We start from the raw sequence: 16,903 nt of genomic DNA on the forward strand, positions 1-16,903 counted from the left end.
TATTTTGTTCTTAAGCTGTCCATACTACTTGGGCGTGCTTTAAAAAAAGGAAAAAGAAAGAAAACCTATGCATTGTACTAAGCTAGGCATTCCTTCAGCATTCAAGTGTTAGTACAGCTCTACTGTTTCTGTTACTGTTCTAAGTCGCACTTTCAGTCTTCTGTTATGGTTATGGATAAAATAGTTGAGATGGTGGAATGGCAGGTTTCAGGAAGCATACTGCCTACTCTGTTTTCAAATTTTAAGTGTTGTTGGCCATATGAGAGCTTCTAGCGCATAAAGAGATGATGATGGTGCCAAGTTGTGCTTGTATTTCTGCAGTGTAAGTTTTTGTTTGTTAGGAAGCAGCATCAATCAGTTGTTGCTGCTTTGATGAGATTTCAGCCTGTTCTAAGAATTGCTGCTAAACAGACTTGGTTAGTTTACAGTGTCCACGTCACTCTTTGAATTTTTCCCACTAAACCCAACAAAATAATTCCCTTTTCTAATTTCTCATTACTGTTTGTCTATAAATATATTGGTTAAATATTTTCTTCTTATCTTTAAATGCTCATTGTTGGGGGTTGGAACTGGATGGTCTTAAGGACCTTTCCAACCCTAACCATTCTGTGATTCTATGATTGTTGGCCTCTGAAATTCTGATTCTGCATGTTAGTGCCGAGCCCACATGGTTTATTTGCTTTAAGTCTGAGGGGCAGTTTCAGCTTTGTTGAAAGTGATCAGGAATTGTGACCATTGTAATGGACATCTGGTCCTTACCATTTTGTTTTAGGAGGTCTCAGAAGTCTACTAAGGCCTAGTACATGCGTAGATTTTATACTAATATAATTGTTCTGTTTGAAAGAATTAATGTTTTTACTGAAGTAATTATACTAGATCAACCTCATGCATGGATATAGTTATACTAATATAAGATTGAGTTATAAACCCATACAGTTGCCTCGGCATAAAATGACAGGACTCTTTAGTTGAGGCAAGGATAGTGCTTAAGTTTTATATTTTAATTTATTTGGAAGTAGAGGACTCCTTTATCTAATTTAAATTTTAACATGCCATTAAATCTTCCCCAAGAAATAATATAGTATGCTTAAGATCATAGTTATCAGTTAACAAATTTAATAGAAGGATTCCTAAAGAGGGATAGATGTATGTCAGATATTAAGATCCTTCAAGCAATATAAGATGTATTAGACATTTGTCCCAGCTGTATTTTGAAGTGCATTGTATACAGAGAAAAGGATGTGTTTCTTGAACTTTGATAATATTCACTCTCTTTGTCATAAGAAAGAAGAGAGTTTGCATTGAACAGATTCCTTTTATGTTCTACCTACAGAATTTCAAAGAATGCCAAACAAATGAGGTAGGAGTTTGTACATTTGTGCATCAAAGCAATGTTTAAATAGTTTCTTATGTGTATAAAGGTACATTGTAGGGCACCCTCAAAGAGAAACTATATTCTCTAATCAGGCTGTTGCCACCTGAATAATTAAATGTTTTTCAATTTAGAAATGCCCTAAAAAGCACTAAAACCGTAAAATACCCTGTTGACAAAAAAGACAAATGGACTGGTTGCTGAATGGTCACTGCTGAAGATAACATAAATGTAGTCGTTACAATAACCACAAAACTGTCATTTTTAGCATATGATAGTATTTTTGTAATAGACCTTACCAAATTGATGGTGCTCAGATAATGCAGAAGTTAACTGAAAATCCTTTCTTTTCCCTCTTTCACATTGGTATTTTATTTATAGATGGCAGAACAGAACTTTTCAATGTAGAGTAGATCCCCTATTGCTGTGTAAGTTGTGCTGAGCAGTTAAAAAAATAATAAGAGGATGGAATTACATTTGAATTTTAAAATAGTTGTGCCAGCTATCATGAATAAGGGGTGACTTTAACAGTGAGGAAAGCATGAATGGAATTTTGTTCAGTAGCTGCAGTTCAGTAGAATGATTGAGAAATGGGAATATTAAGACCAAAAAGAAATTAAATTAAGATATACAATCTGTCTACATGGAAAGTATATGCATATTATATTTAAATACCTTCTTGTCTGTAGATTTTCAGAAAACCCTTTCAAATGCACCATATAATACTGGATAAGCATAAAATTACTACAGGAACTGTTCCTCAGTATGATCAAGTGAATGAAAGAATTATCCAGGAGTCTTTGATATAGGAAGTAGTATTCCTGGTTTAGTTATCCAACATGATCTTGTCATTCAAAATCTTCTTAATTTTCCACACACGCACACTTTTTGAGTTACAGGAGTTCTTTGGAGGTTTTAAATATAGCCTAATCATTTGTTTGTCCATTATGTTAATAGTTAAGATGTCTCCCCTGAAATCCAGGGAATAAATATTTTTTTAGACATGATTATAGGGTTTTTTTTTACTCCTGTGAAGTGCCAAGATACACTGTTTGGCCATATTTGAAGTTTTGCAGGATTTCGAAAAGACTATGGATAAAACCATCTTTTTCAGCTGCCCTTGATACCCAGGGGGTTCTTTGTACCTTATTTCTTTAGCCTATATATCCAGTAGTTTTTGGCACAGGGATTCCTGATTCTTTCAGAATTGTCCAGATATTATGTGTTGAATCAACAGTTCATTTTCAGTGCCTTATAAGCAACTGGGAAGTAAAAATATAGCTTCTACAATGAGGAACATAGAAAGAAATCCCCAGTGATTTTGTTGCTTAGCTTTTGCTCTTACCTTGTGGAATCTCCTCCTGCATCACAGGATGGTTGTGGTTGGAAGGGACCTTAAAGCTCACCCAGTTCCAACCCCCTCCCACAGCCAGGGACACCTTCCACTAGGGCAGGTTGCTCCAAGCCCTGTTCAAACTGGCCTTGAACTCTGCCAGGGATGGAGGACCCACAACATCTCTGGATGAAGAGATGGATCTCTTTGAGGTGATAGGATGTGAATGCATTGAGTACTGAATTAAGATCATCCAGTGGAGAATATGCTATAATCTGTTTACATAACTGGCCTGATGCAGGCTTTGTCACATTATGGCACCATAGAGACCTTAATGTCACAGACTTCAGTTCCGTCATCTCCTTTGGCAGTTCTGATAGACTTAACAGAAGCCTAGCCAACAAAAGGAAAGCTTTTGAGGCAAGACATACCTCCAGTCTAAATAATAGGACAGAATACCTGCAACTCTGATGATATGGGCAAGTGTGGCATGCTAGTTTCTACTCATGTGAAGGTGAATACCCCTGTTTATCCTTTGGTAATTTGGGAAAATGTTGTTTATTTTTAAGGCCTAGGGAATGTTTGGTCTTAGAATTGCTAGATTGACCTGAATCTGGAGTTGCACCATTTCCCCCCCCTCTAGGGGACTGGTGTCCTGAACTGGGACAGGGTGGCTTAACTCTGGCCTTTTTAATGACTAGCCTGAGGGAAACTGCTAGTGGTACCAACAGGGAATCAGTCTACAGACAGGATGGCAGTGATTTCACAACTGTGCCAAGTAAGCTTATGCAGAAAAAGCTCCAAGCAAAGTAACAGCAAAAATTGCTACTGCTTGCAAAGCTTACAGCAGCAGAGTAACGTAAAGGAAACTAATTGTACACAATCCTCTTGACTAGGCAGCCTGCTGAGTAATAAACCTTCCTAAAGCCAGCAAGGCATATTCATGTAATTGTTTATGGTTTTCTTTGTGCATGTGCCTTCATTTGTATTGTGTATACTGCATATGTTTATATTTATACAGATCTTACTGTTGAACAGAAGCCTACTGTAAGTATGCATATTCTTGGGTATGCCCGTATGTGTGTTTATATATGTCTGTATATTTGTGTGCATGCACGCATGTGTATGTATATATGTCTATGTGTATGAGAAACAGATGCACTGTAGGCAGATAAAGCAGATAAATATAGATCTAAATAGAAGCATAAGCCTATAAATGCAGACACTATATAGAGTGAAAGCAAGCAGATCTGCACAGTTTCATTATTGCTTGCATTCTGTATAATAAAAGAGTTGCTGACACTGAGATGACTGAGGGGATGACACTGTTGGCTCTCTGCAAACGTAGTAAAAAGGTAAGAAAACTTCTTTCCAATATAAGCAGCTGTTACGGTGGAAGATTTACTATCTAATAGTTTGCCTAATAGAAGTCATTGTGTAGTATCTTCTGGGGATGGAAACAGAGGATGGAAACAAAGCATTTATAATTTTACCTTAAAATAAGTAAATAAAATAAAAATCCTGACCCACAGAGTGAGAAAGTGCAGCTTCCAGTTTCTGTTTTGCAATAAGCCTCATGCATTGTGTTTGTCAACTTTCTGCTTCTGCTGTACAACAGATCTTTGCTCCAGGTCCTGTAGTCTCTCCAAATGAATTTGGGTGGCAGATACTGGGAAAAACATTGAAGTTCATGACAAAATTTACTTTCTATAGAAATAATGTTCTGAGAGTGTGTGTATATGTGTATGTTAGCCTTCTGTTCACAAATCTCCATTGACTGTTTTAACAGTCAGCCTTCTCCCTGTTGTAGCAATATAGCTTTGTCTAGTCCATAGCTGTAATATAGGTAGTTCAAGTAAAAAGGTTGTAATCTTACTAGCTATAAAGAAAACATTAGAGCTATTCAAGGAGGCCCGAAAAGTAGATTTTTTTCTTATTCTGTAACATTTTGATGAGGGTGTTCAGATAAATCAAGATTGCTGGAAAATGCCAGAAAACTGTCAATACTGTGTTTTATTTTTCTTTGTATAATGCAGGTATAATTGAGGTGTTTACAGCAAGCGGCTAGCAGCCGAGAGTTTGGCATTCCCTTCTCAACTTGATCACTCAGAGTGAGCTCTCGTACATTTTTTTCTTTATGCACTTATTTCCCCATTTGTGAGTAGAATTGATAACAATTATGTCCCAGAATTGGGTAATTGAGTAATACTTTGTTTTGTTAAAAGGTCTCATGATTTCATTGGAGCTCCTCATGGAGCAAGGTGTTCAGGAAGAGTAGACTACTCTTTTGATAAAGTGCTCTGAGAGTCTTGAGGAAAATGAAGAAATAACAGTGGAAAACACTACTGCTGATGTTCTGTATTGTGTTACAGACAATTCACTTATTTTCAATGTAATTGTTTTCCATGTGTGCCGTTAGCTGATGCATATTGTCAGGTTTCTGTTGAGGAACTCACAGCAAAGCAGAAGAAAGGTAAACACCGGCATGTATATATTCATACTCAGACCAACAGTACTCGATGTGACAAAACGTAACCAAAGACAGAAAAATTAAAATGTCAAGTGGTGGAAGCCTTGCTGCGGTATTCAACTCATGCAATGCTAGTTTTCTTAAAATATCTAGTCTAAGCTAATTTTCGTCTCCAGATAGATAGACAGCTCAGAATATCTGGTTTCTGCTCCTGAGTTCATTACGTTGTTCGGTGCAAGCTGTTTTTCCACTCAGATTTCTTATTTTGATACCCAAAAATATGCTCTTCTGGGTATATTTTAACATGTTATTCAGGTTAGACCCCGATTTCCAATCACAAGGGTGCAGTCTAAAGATTTGATCTCTTGAGTCATGTGGAGGATCATGAGAGGAAGCTGCTTATTTTTACTGTATTTATTGAGATACCTGAATTAAACACAAAAGGGAGTCTGAAGTCATGTGTATATGAACAATAAGAAGCTATGGAGAAGTCTCTAACTGATGCAGGAGGAGATGGCACTTGTCCTTCAGCTATTAGAAAGGCCTTATGAAACAGGGACCTGCAGGCATTGTTCAGGTGCTGCTGCTACTCGTGGTGACTGTGGCAGCAGCAGTAGCTCTCGCCTCCAGGCTAGAGGATGCACTGAGCTCAAAGCAGAGCTATTATGTGCCTCACAGGAGTACCTGGCCTTCTGCAGTTTGGGGACTCCTCAGATGTGCCATGTCTGAATATCCCTGAATTACTCAGGCTCCTGCAGGGTGAAAACTGTGCAGTGTATGACTGATACCTGAGAGATAAAAGGTGAATGAATATGAAACATTACAGTATTTCAACAGTTAACTGGCCTATCCAGTAAATTTTTCTGAGTCTCTCCTCTTCTGAGTCTGCCGCATATTGTAACAGCCACACTTGCTTCAAAATAAGATTTTGCTTTTATGGACCAAAACAAATATTGAGGTTTGTTGGATAGGGATTATACCGAGCCCCCAATTACTATAGAAATATGGTCATTTCAAAATCTCACAGGGAGTATCTGGAAGGGAAGTTATGCTATCCCAGAAAGCATTCACTGTGAATTCTGAATTTTGTTTTCTGCTTCCCTGCTCCTTTCTCTTCCTAATCCTAATTAATTAATGATTCCTTACAGGATTAAATTATAACATTAGATGGCTTTTGCAGCAGGAGAAATCATATATTTGTTAAAAAATTGGTTTTGACCTTTTTTGTGTATGTTGATTTCAGTCTGGATCAGATCATTGCAGCCGACATACAGTCTTGAAAACTGAAGTTTATTATGGAAACAGTGACATAACTTCTATTCTTTGGTTCTGGCAGACAGGGCAAAAATATCCAGAGACCTCTTTTTCTGACTCTCTGTTCTTTTCTAGTTTCCTTGGACTTTGCTTTCTGAGCCTTTGCCAACTTTACTTCCATTCATTTTGACTAAAACCGTGTTGGAAGTACATCAGTCTGTAGGAACCATTAGGAAATAACACCATTACACATGTTTAATAGGTTGGTTGAGGGGTGGGGAAAGTTTGGTAACTTGTGCTGTGTCATGGTCATTCCAAAATAGTGGAGTCCAAATGATTCATATGAAAGACAAGTCAGTAGGAGAAAAATAAAGGTAGGTTGCCAAGAAAAGCATAGTTGTGAGTTACTTTCATTTCAGGGAAAGTCATGTTGCAGAAGGTCTGCAGAAGGTTTATTGATTCTCTAACTAGCAAGAAGAGTTGGCAGGCATCTCTAATGTATTTATTTTTTGTCTCTATCATTTTAATATTTTTTTATTATTCATTTTGCCATTAAAAGCCCATGGCAGCCTAGCACTGTGCTTATCTCCTCCTGCGGTCATTAAAAAGACAGAAACTGTATTGAGGAACATTAAGCTTACATGCAAAATCATGAAATCCTAGAGTAATAACTTGTTTATAACCTTAGTCTCTCCCTTATGATACGGTATTTACTGAGAAGTCATATTGTTTTTCTGGAAATACAGAGCTATAGAATCTTCGATAACATGCAAATGACATCTACTATTAATGTGTTTCACTAATCAAACAAATGAACTGCCTAGCATAGTGAAAAATAATGCTATTTTTGTAGGTATTTTGTCTTGTAGGGAGAACTTGTACAGTTAAAAACTATAACAGTTACATACAAAAAGGTTAGAGTAAACATTAAGAATAGAAGATTTTTCAGTGCTTGAAGCCAAGCTGATTATAATGGAAACTTTTGACAGCTTCACTCAATAGCCCTCACGAACAAAATAGATCAGAACTGAATTCCCTAATTTGTCTCCCTATAATTTTAGGGAGTTCAGATCTCTGGTTGAACCTCATACATACAATCCACAGCCTGTTGCTTACAACCTCACATGCAAGCAACTGCTTAAATATATGTGTACTCTGGACAATGATAAAGCAAGCATACCAGCATTGGAGCTGCTCTTATTCATATCCAAGCTTGGTTTGCCTTAGCTGGTGTTTCTTTAGTTTCTCTCTGTATCTCGTTTATGTAACATCCTGTAAAGAGTAATGCATCCCATGAGATGAGGACATACTAAACATCCAGACTAATTTACAGTGTATAAACGGTGCTGAAGAATATGTTCCTCTTCACATGTAGTCTGTGGAGAAGAGTGGAGGTTTTCCTTGTTTGATACGCTGGTCCTGTCATTCAGTCTCCCTGACATACCTTGCATAGTGTCACTCAGAGCTTGATTATGAGGTATCATTTCTGGTGACCACATCACAGCTAAGTAGTGTGTCTTCTGTGCCTCATTTCTTTCCTCTAGCATTCTCCTGGTAAGCAAAGAAAACGTGCCTGAGCATGTTTTGAGTTGGCCCCATCTGTACTGACTGCTTAGTCCAGATTGCATGCCTGGGTCCTTCTTTATCTTTTCCTTTAAGAATCAGTTTCGGTTTAGGACAAATCAGACTAGTTAGGCTGCATATGACTCTTTGTGTGAAATTTTTCTGTGTAATTTCAGTACCATTCCAGTTTGGTGCAAACAAAAACAAGCATGTGTAAGACTGTGAATTACTGTTTTCTTTTTCTAACATCCTGACAGAGATCCCGATTTCAGGCTGGCTGGTAGCATTGTAGTTAATGTTAATAGATGTGGATCTGGGGAAAGAAGAAAAAAGTCAACTGAATAGTCAGAAGCATTGCATATCTGTGGAATTTCCTTTAAATAAGGTTTACCTTTCTTATAATGTGGGGGTTTTTTTGTTTGCTTCCTTTGCTAAGTTATGACCTGTAAAAATGCTTGATGCCAGACCTGTAAAGAAAAAATCATGTTGCCCATTGCACAGAATTTGAAGAAAACAATATGGGGAATGCGTGTCTTGCAGTAAAGATAATGCAAAAGAAGCTGTAAGAATATTAATAGGTAAGGATTTTTGTTTTGTTGGTTGGGAGGTTTTTTGTTATCATTGTACTGAGCTTCATTTCTGATACGAGGCTAGGTGTCTACTGTGGCTTCTAATAAATCCCCTTTTTAGTCTTCAGTCTCTCAGCATGCCTTAGAAACTGTGTTAACACAATTTAGGATCACATTGACGTTATTAGCAAAATCCCCAACCCAATATGCATAAATACATGGATGCCCAACAGTTCAGTGTCATGCCAGCCTGGTGGTGTTAGCTCACCTTGTAGGACCTAGTGTCAAGTGGAGGCAGGCCGAATTTGGAAACCCATGCGTTGTCTTGGAGGCAAAAGATTGAGCGGTGTGTTTGGTGGGCATTCACCTGTGTGAATGAGAGGATTTCACCTTACTGACTCAAAATTATTGTTATTACAGTGGTGGGGACCTGTGTCTAAATTGAGGACACCATGTGTGTGCTTCTGTGCAAGAGAGAACAAGGGGAATATTTTGGCAGGCCTAATGAGTGAGCAAAATAAGTCAAGCCTTCCTTGTTTCTAGTCTCTAAATTCCATATTCCCATGTCACCCTATCCCCTCAAAAATGCAAGGCTTTGTATTACGTACCGTACAGAGTGCCTGTGTTTTCAATGCTCTTACAAGCCCGTAGGTTCTGAAGGAGTAAGTCAAAAGTTGGTGTGTAGTATTACTAAAGAAAGATTTCTTTTAGTAATCTTAATGACCCTGATGGCTGAATATAAGCTTGCTATGCATCTTTATACCTAGTACAAGAAGTGCCTCTGGGGAATTAATATGTATTTTCTGTAGATTCTAATAGGATTTGAGCATGGGTTTGGGACAGAAACCTTGCTTTCACACAGAGGGGTTCGTGGGTTTTGTTAAGCATCCGCTCTTGTTGCAAAGGGCACAAAAATGAGAAGGTTGGGAAAAGAATGTTTGTTTCATCAAGGCATAATTCTGTTTCTAAACGCTTTGCTTCCCTCTTTCCATGGTGCCCCTCCTCACGCATACCTTAAATCCACATCTTACCCCTCTGCATTTCTTCATCTGTGTCTCTCTCTCAGAGCTCTGAATTCATTATACGGAGTAGTGTAAATCAATAGTAAATGCTAACCGCCCACTCCCGTACTCAGTTACGCAATATCACATACCGTGTACACAGAGACAAAAAGGGAAAAAGCACACACAGGCTTTACATTCAACAGCTCTTGCATAATTTTGCTTTTCTACAGCCAAAAAGGAAAAAAAAAAAAAAAAAAGAAAAAAAAAAAAAGGAAATAACAGATGGGGAGACTTGCAGTTTTTTTCCCTTTTCTCAGACTGTGCAGAGGGGAGTTAGTTTAACATCCATGGTCATCTCTAATTGCCCTGTGCTGCAGATAAGCAAGGCAGACTTGCCTGTGCTTTTAAAATAAGACTTTTTTCACCAGCTTCCATGATGTGGTGCACTTTTCAGGTAATACGAGACAAACTGTTCTGAAGTGTGAAAGGCTGAATTGGTTATTTGTTTAGTCTTAATGGAGAAAAGAAAAAGGAAAAGAAACCCCTCACTTCGGCTCCTTGATACAAAGCGAAAGAGGGACGAGGAGCGAGGGAGGTTGGGTTGAATTCTCTGGCATGGTTTCGTGCTGCTTTTTTTTTTTTTCCTTTAAATCTCGTTGGGGTTTTGGGGCTTTTTTTTTTTTTTCTTTCTGAAAAGCAAAATATCTCTCAATGCAATATTTATGTAAAAAGCCAGTTATGTAACTCTCGCCTGCCTTTTGCTTTTGTTACCTCTCTGGGCTGTACAGCTCTACTGTTTTTCCTCACGACAGATTGTATTAAAACCTGCAAATCCTGATGAAAGGAAAGAACAACCGGGTGCCCACAGCACAGACTTTAATTTCGAGCCTTTTTAAGGGCTTCAGGCTGGAAGACAATGGATCTATTTAAGATCTGGTTTTGGCTGGAGGAATTCTTATTGAGTATTTTCTTGTCACAGTGCGCGCTGGAACATCCCTGGCTTCTGCACAGTGTTTCTGTCTCTCTCCTCCTCTCTCTTCTCCCCCCCACCCCGCCTGCCTCCCCAAACTTTGGATGTATACAATGAAAGCTTTCTCTCTTTCCTCTCCTGACCTTAATGCGAGTGTCAGGTCAGTTGCTCTGTAACAGCAGCAAGTGCAGAAGCATAGGGAAATTTTAGGTTGCACTGAACTTTATTCATTTTTGTTTCATTTAAGTGATTGATGTCCAGAGATTCTTTTGATTAGGATTGGTTGGGAGATTTTAATTGATTTCTGTCAAATGCAAGTGAAAAATGTATAACACTGCTAAAATAATAAAAAAATGAGGGATTTAGGAGGGTTCAAAAAAAGGAAGAAAAGGGTGAATGCTAAGAAAAAAGTTCATACTTTTTGATCATAGGAAGAAATAATTCCTGTAGTTATTGCAACCAATTTATTCCTAGTTTTGTCCTCTGAGGATCTGACCTGTTTGTGGCTACGAGCATTGTGTCGGGGTTTGTTTTCTTTACAAATCGTTCTTGTCTGCGTGCACATTCTTGGACAGATTCTTCCCTAGTGTAATGCTGCTAATTCTGTTGATATTATGTCAGGAGTCTATTAGGTCAATTATAAAGTTACAGAGCTCGATTCTCAGTTATTTTAAAATGTTTTTCTGGCATTGAAAAGGAGTCATGAAATGAGCCTCAGCGTGAGTTATGCCCACTTCGGGCATAGTAGAAAAAATAGTTAAAGCTGACATCTTTCAACAGTGATCCCTGAGACAAGCTTTAAATGAAACAGGCTTTGTGAAAACAGGAAATGGAGTTTTTTAAGCTCTTTAAGTATATTATAAGCTGTATATTTCACCAAGTTGCCAGGGAGTGCGTATATATTCAGAAGTATATTGGAACTCCTGGATTCTGTGCTTAATTCTGAAGCCAGCCCTTGCTTTGAGCAATGAAAACTTCTGACTCCACTTCTGTCGCAGCACAGAATCTCTTAGGGATTACAGTAGTAGATACTTTATTGTGCCCTACAAAAACACTCTAAAGTTATTCTATTAATGTTTATAAAGTGGATTTAAATGCATGGGGAGAAGGTGTTGAAATAATCTGGGCAGGTTAAAAAAATCATTTAAACTTCAGTCAGGTGTTGCCACAAAGATCAAATTGTAGGCACTGACCATATATAATTGTTAGCTGGAAATCAGAAGATTACTGAAGCCATCAGAGAATTAAATTCGGGAATACCATGCCATGGGAATTACAGGACCTGGAAGCCGATGTGGTTGTAAGATGGGGTTGGATGAACATATCAGTAGCAGTTTATGATGTGGTTGCATGCAGTAGAGGAGACTAACCTTAAAATCCCTTATCCTGGTGTCCCTAATAGCTGTCAACCCTTTGTAAAATGCTTGGAAGCTGTAGACTGTGTAGCGTTACAGAGAACACGATAAATAATGATTCCAGTATTTAACTTAATCAAAAGAGTGGTCGTATGTCTTTGAAAGAAAATTACTTTCTGCCCATCTTCTCAGAGTTTTAGTCTATAAGCTTTTTGTCTGCACTAATTACAATGGAAGACTTGGAATAGGTGTACAAAACCTGATAAGTTTAAGCAGCAGAGGAGCAAATTTTCCTTTTAAAGGCATTTTACTTTTAAGTTTCCTTGCATGTCACTAGGTTACTTCTAACTTTCCCAGTCTTCAGTCCCCAGCTTTGCTTTATATGCTTAGGTAGACTTGTAATAAGGCAGTAACCTCCCTTAATGGTTAAACACACATTTAATTATTTTCTGGGTATTTACTAATTAAACAAGAAAAACAGCCTCGGAAATGCCTGCTGCTAAAAGGCTGGTTATATATACACGCTGTTGGAACAGCAACCAGAATGATGGAATTTTGTGTTTTCTGCAGAATGGAAATCTGATTTTAATTTATGGAGAAGAGGGTGATTTGACTTGACCAGATGCTAGACATGCAACCTGTGAAACTTCTGTCTTCCTAAATTCATAGGCAAAATAGGCAAAAGGGATGGTTTGAACAGTTTCTGAAATGAGATGTTAATATTCAGTTTTAATGAATAAGTCTTCATTTCACAACTTTAAAAGACGCTGGTATTTTATTTTTAAACATAAGCTGTTTGAGTACTGTCACTATGAAGATCTGCGCCTTACTTTTCTTAAATTCAAGTACGTTATTTAGAGAAAAGGTTAAATATGAGCCCTGAAATTTTAAAAACAACAAAAAAAATGTGAAGAGCTCTACATTAATTTTTATTTTTAAATGTCATTATTTTTCTTCCCTGACACATGCTTAGAGCTGGGTATGTTCAAAAAATAGCTAGCTACTATGGTTTTGCTGCATCCAGCAATGTGCTGAATTAGCTGCTGTAGTCTTTTTTATCTAGTAATTATTCTGCAAGGTTTCCTCCCTCCCTTCCTCAGAACAGTGTTTTTTGCAGCTCTGACACTTTGGTTGGAGTTTATGACAATTTTGTGCCTTCACTATCAGTAATTCATTGCTAGAGCCTTCAGTAGTTTCCCGGGTTGGTTTGACTTGCAGAAGTCCCTAAGAAATGAAGCAAGCGGCAGTATGTTTAGAGTAGTTGTAGCAAAAGTATCAGGCCTAGCCACACTGAATGCTCCCGCGCTCCTCCTGTCCAAAGTTACTGTCTTACACGTTCACAGCAAACGAAGCAGAGGGTTAATTTCTCACATCCGAGAATCTGTATATTCTTGCCTTTGCTGTTAAACCCCATGTGTGCAGGTAGGCTGTGATACCTGCAGGGAAGCATCACTGCTATCCAGTGGCATGGAGGTGTTGTCTGGATGGATGCTGTGGTTAGAACAGAGTCAACACCTGGATGTTCCTTGCTCTTTCTTCGGTACAGTGGTTCATACTTTCCTGTTGTCAGTAAATGAAGAGGGCTCTGTTTGGACCGAGTACCTACATCAGTGTGAGCCCTGCAAGAAGATGTACCTTGCAGTCTGTCGTACCCACTTTGGGGAAGAATCACATCCTCATTTGCTTGTGGGTTTATTTCCTGGATGTCTGGTTTCATCACTGCCAGCTGCTTGATTGCTGGTGGGAGGGAGGGAAGGATGGATCAACTCCCTTCACCTTACTGATGCAGAGGCTTAAAATCAACTCTTTAGGATGTGACCTTTATAGCTGTAGTAAAAGAGAGCAGGGAACTAGATGTGATAATCCAGAAAGCATGCTTGAGGGTAAAATCCTGTAAGGTAACTAACTGTAAAGAGTTCAGTTTATGTGAGGACTCGGTTTGGGGTATTATTTCATAATTTCCAACTGAAGAAACCTCTGACTTACTTGGCTTCTAACAATCATGATGAAACTCGCCCCTTTAGGGAAGTTCTTTCGGAGGCAAGATACAAGGAGTGTTTGCCTGTGTAAGCAGCAGCGAGGATTGTTCGCTCCTGAGTTTTTGCTGGTTTACTTGTGACTGATTGCAGCAGAATAGATGGACTCACTGCTTTGACTGTGCTGTGAACAAGAGAAAAACACACTCAGCTGAGAGTGTTTTCAAATCAAAACAAATAATAGTGCTCTTTATGGACAGATTGTGGAAAGATTAGCAGAGAACAGTGCAGAAAGTATCTGAAACCGTCTTTGCCCATAGTTTTCACTACGTGTAATTTCTTCAACTATTTTTCTACTAACCGTTTTTATTAAATATCCTGGTTGCCTTAGGCCCCTTACACGACTAAACGAAAAATGACAGAGTTCCAGTCTCGTCTTCAGGGATCCATCTAAATACACGTTTCTGATTAAAAAGTGCCAGTTGCCACTGAGGTTGGAAATGGTCTGTTCTGCTCTGAGGAAGGGAGAGGCAGATCCATTATGGTTGCTCGGGCTGTCATGTTCCTGAGAATCAGCTGTTTTTTTCTTTATACTCCAAAGATTAAACAAAGAATGTTAAACATTTCCCAATTTAGCATTTATAATGGAAAGCGGCTGTAGGGCCACAGCTCGCTGCTGCAAGGGCAAGCGTTCATATTAGGAGTCGCTTAAAAGGGCTTTTATTTTCTTTGAAGGCCTATCCCTTCCTCTCCCAGCCCGGCTGCTGTGCTTTGCAGGCAGGTGGAGGCAGCTTTACATCTTTTACTTTCATTTAAGTAGGAGCTAATTTACTTTTGGAAATGAAAGTTAAAGCAGCTCAGCCATCTGCAAAGTGGAGGAGGAGGCAGCAGGTTTCTTTAACTTCTCAAATCTCTACAATTCTATGTCACACCAACAGGCAAGCAGAGATTACCTTCCTGAGCTCCTATTAATGATAATACGTAGTACTAATGATCTAATGTCTTAGCTTCAGTTCTTCAGCTCTGTTTCTAAAAGATACCTGTTGGCTGGGTTCAGTCTTCTGTGTACTTGAATCCAGCTCAGGAGCTTCGCAAGTAAAAAGTTGTAGTCTTAAGTGCAACAGAACGACATTTTTTGACCTACTGTCAGCACAGCTTTTTCTGTAGCATTTAATGGGTGATGACGTGCGGCACTGTGACTTCCTGTTCCTCATAGTAAAGGAAAAGAATGCTTAAGGATGACTGGTGAAGGGGGGGGGGGGGGGAGGAGGGGGGAAGGGCATTTTGATTTCCTGATGTTATATATGCTTTTATTGTGTTTATCCGCCTTTCTTATTTTTTAGTTTTATTTGAAGGGTCCATAGTGGAAACAAATACGTTGTTGAAGCTTTCTGAGTTGAAGCTGAGGTGAAATTCAGTTTCATGCAAATGTATATTTTATGCCCTATCAGAGTGAAATAAGTGTTAATACAGCTGGGTTTTTTAACAGAGCAGCTAAAAATGTCCTTTGCCTGCCTCTCCATTGGCTAGTTTTCAGAAATTCAGTAGTTCTCTGTCGTCGTATGAGGACAAGATCTGAACAGCTTATATAATTCAAACGTTTTCAGAAAAAAAAAAAAAGAATAAAAAAAAAGAATATTTCTGGTTTCTTGTATAAATTGCAAACACTATAAAGAAATCAGATATCCATTTGCTGCCTTCTCCAGCCTGCCTGAAAGTAGGTTTTGTCTAAACAAAATAGCCTTGTATTCGGAGCTCACAAACATTAGTGTATTGCTGTCATGGCCAAACAAGGACAATTATTTAGGTACCTACCCAAGTAATTTTGTTGGCCTTGTACAGAAGCTTAAATACGCTTGTAAATGTTTGCCCATCTTTTGTTTCTTAGGGGAAGATTTTTACAATTGATCAGTTTGGAATAAGTCAAAAGTTTGAGTTTAAAGGTATTTCAATCCTCTTGTGATTGCGTTTCTTACAGAATGTTGGCATTTTTGGACTGTGCATCTGTTTAGGCACGTGGAGAAAGACAAGACTGAGATCATGTAAGTCATGAAACTGAGGGTGAATAATCCATACATTGTTCTCTCACCATTTTTACAATTTATACGCAGATGCAAGTAAGAAACCGAAGAGGAAAAAAAGAAGAAAATCTAGTTAACTTTTGTTTTTAAAGTGATTAATGTAAAGCAAAGTTCAAATGAGGCCACAAATCCTGGTGGTGCACAATGGGTTGATTTATTTTGTAAATAGACCATGGATAATTAACCATAAAACAAAACTTTTTGTTGTTGTTGTTGTTTGAAACTTGCATAATGACACTGGTTTCTTTTAGTTGCTGTGAGTTGCACAGAGGGCTAACGACTTATTCACAACTGGTTGCAACTGGTTACAGCCAAGAAAGGAAAAATCCCAGAGCAGCTAGAGGAAAAAAGGCTGTTAAAACCCTGCTGCACTTGCAGTTTTATAGCAAGATGTTTACTAATGGGTACAGAACAGGCAAAGCTACCCTCATACAAGCAAAAGAGTAGATACGTACAAACTCTTGATGCTTGCCATGGTATCCTGTGCTTTGGCTTAAGTCCCATAAGCAAAAGGCAGCCCCTGCAGCTGGCCTTGTAGTCCATGATTTTGTACTGACTTCTAAACAGCATTAGTTTGTGCTTTGTTACATGCTTGCATGATGCCTGCATCTTACCACTCTGGCACTGGGGGAAGAGTCCTCTGGATAGTCATAGTCTGAGTTGCTGCCAAGTCCTTTTGTGAGCCAGAGTGTGATGGTGGTTTTTCAGATATGCGATATGAGAAAACTGCCTGCTCAATGTCCCTCAAATTTGTCTCTTCATATTCCACAGTCATCTGTAGAAGGGATCTGTGATGCTTAAGAAGGATAAGGTCCAATTTGTTGTGAAAGTACATTCACTACTAATTAAAACTACCAGCTGGGATTACAGCCCTGGAGACTGTAAATAAACTAGAGCATGAGATGTTCAGATAACAATATGGCCACTTTTGTGGTGGTTTGCATTAGTTGCCCATA

General features: G+C 38.5%; 1 protein-coding gene across 15 annotated transcripts in view; it reads left to right on the top strand.

Moving 5' to 3' along the window:
- The window catches only part of ZBTB20 (zinc finger and BTB domain containing 20), a 490,951-nt gene that overhangs the window by 236,642 nt on the left and 237,406 nt on the right, over positions 1-16,903 (top strand). Inside the window, exon 6 of one of the 15 annotated variants that reach the window (XM_065676359.1) lies at positions 15,845-15,908. The exons of 13 other annotated variants lie outside the window; for them this stretch is intronic. The gene's annotated coding sequence lies outside the window, so the exon portion shown is untranslated. Of the gene's footprint in view, positions 1-8,829; positions 10,020-15,844; positions 15,909-16,903 lie in introns of those variants that run through there. One more of the 15 variants, XM_065676365.1, reaches the window with a different exon arrangement.

Source organism: Lathamus discolor, chromosome 4 (genome assembly GCF_037157495.1).
Source record: "Lathamus discolor isolate bLatDis1 chromosome 4, bLatDis1.hap1, whole genome shotgun sequence".
NCBI classification, from domain to species: domain Eukaryota; kingdom Metazoa; phylum Chordata; class Aves; order Psittaciformes; family Psittacidae; genus Lathamus; species Lathamus discolor.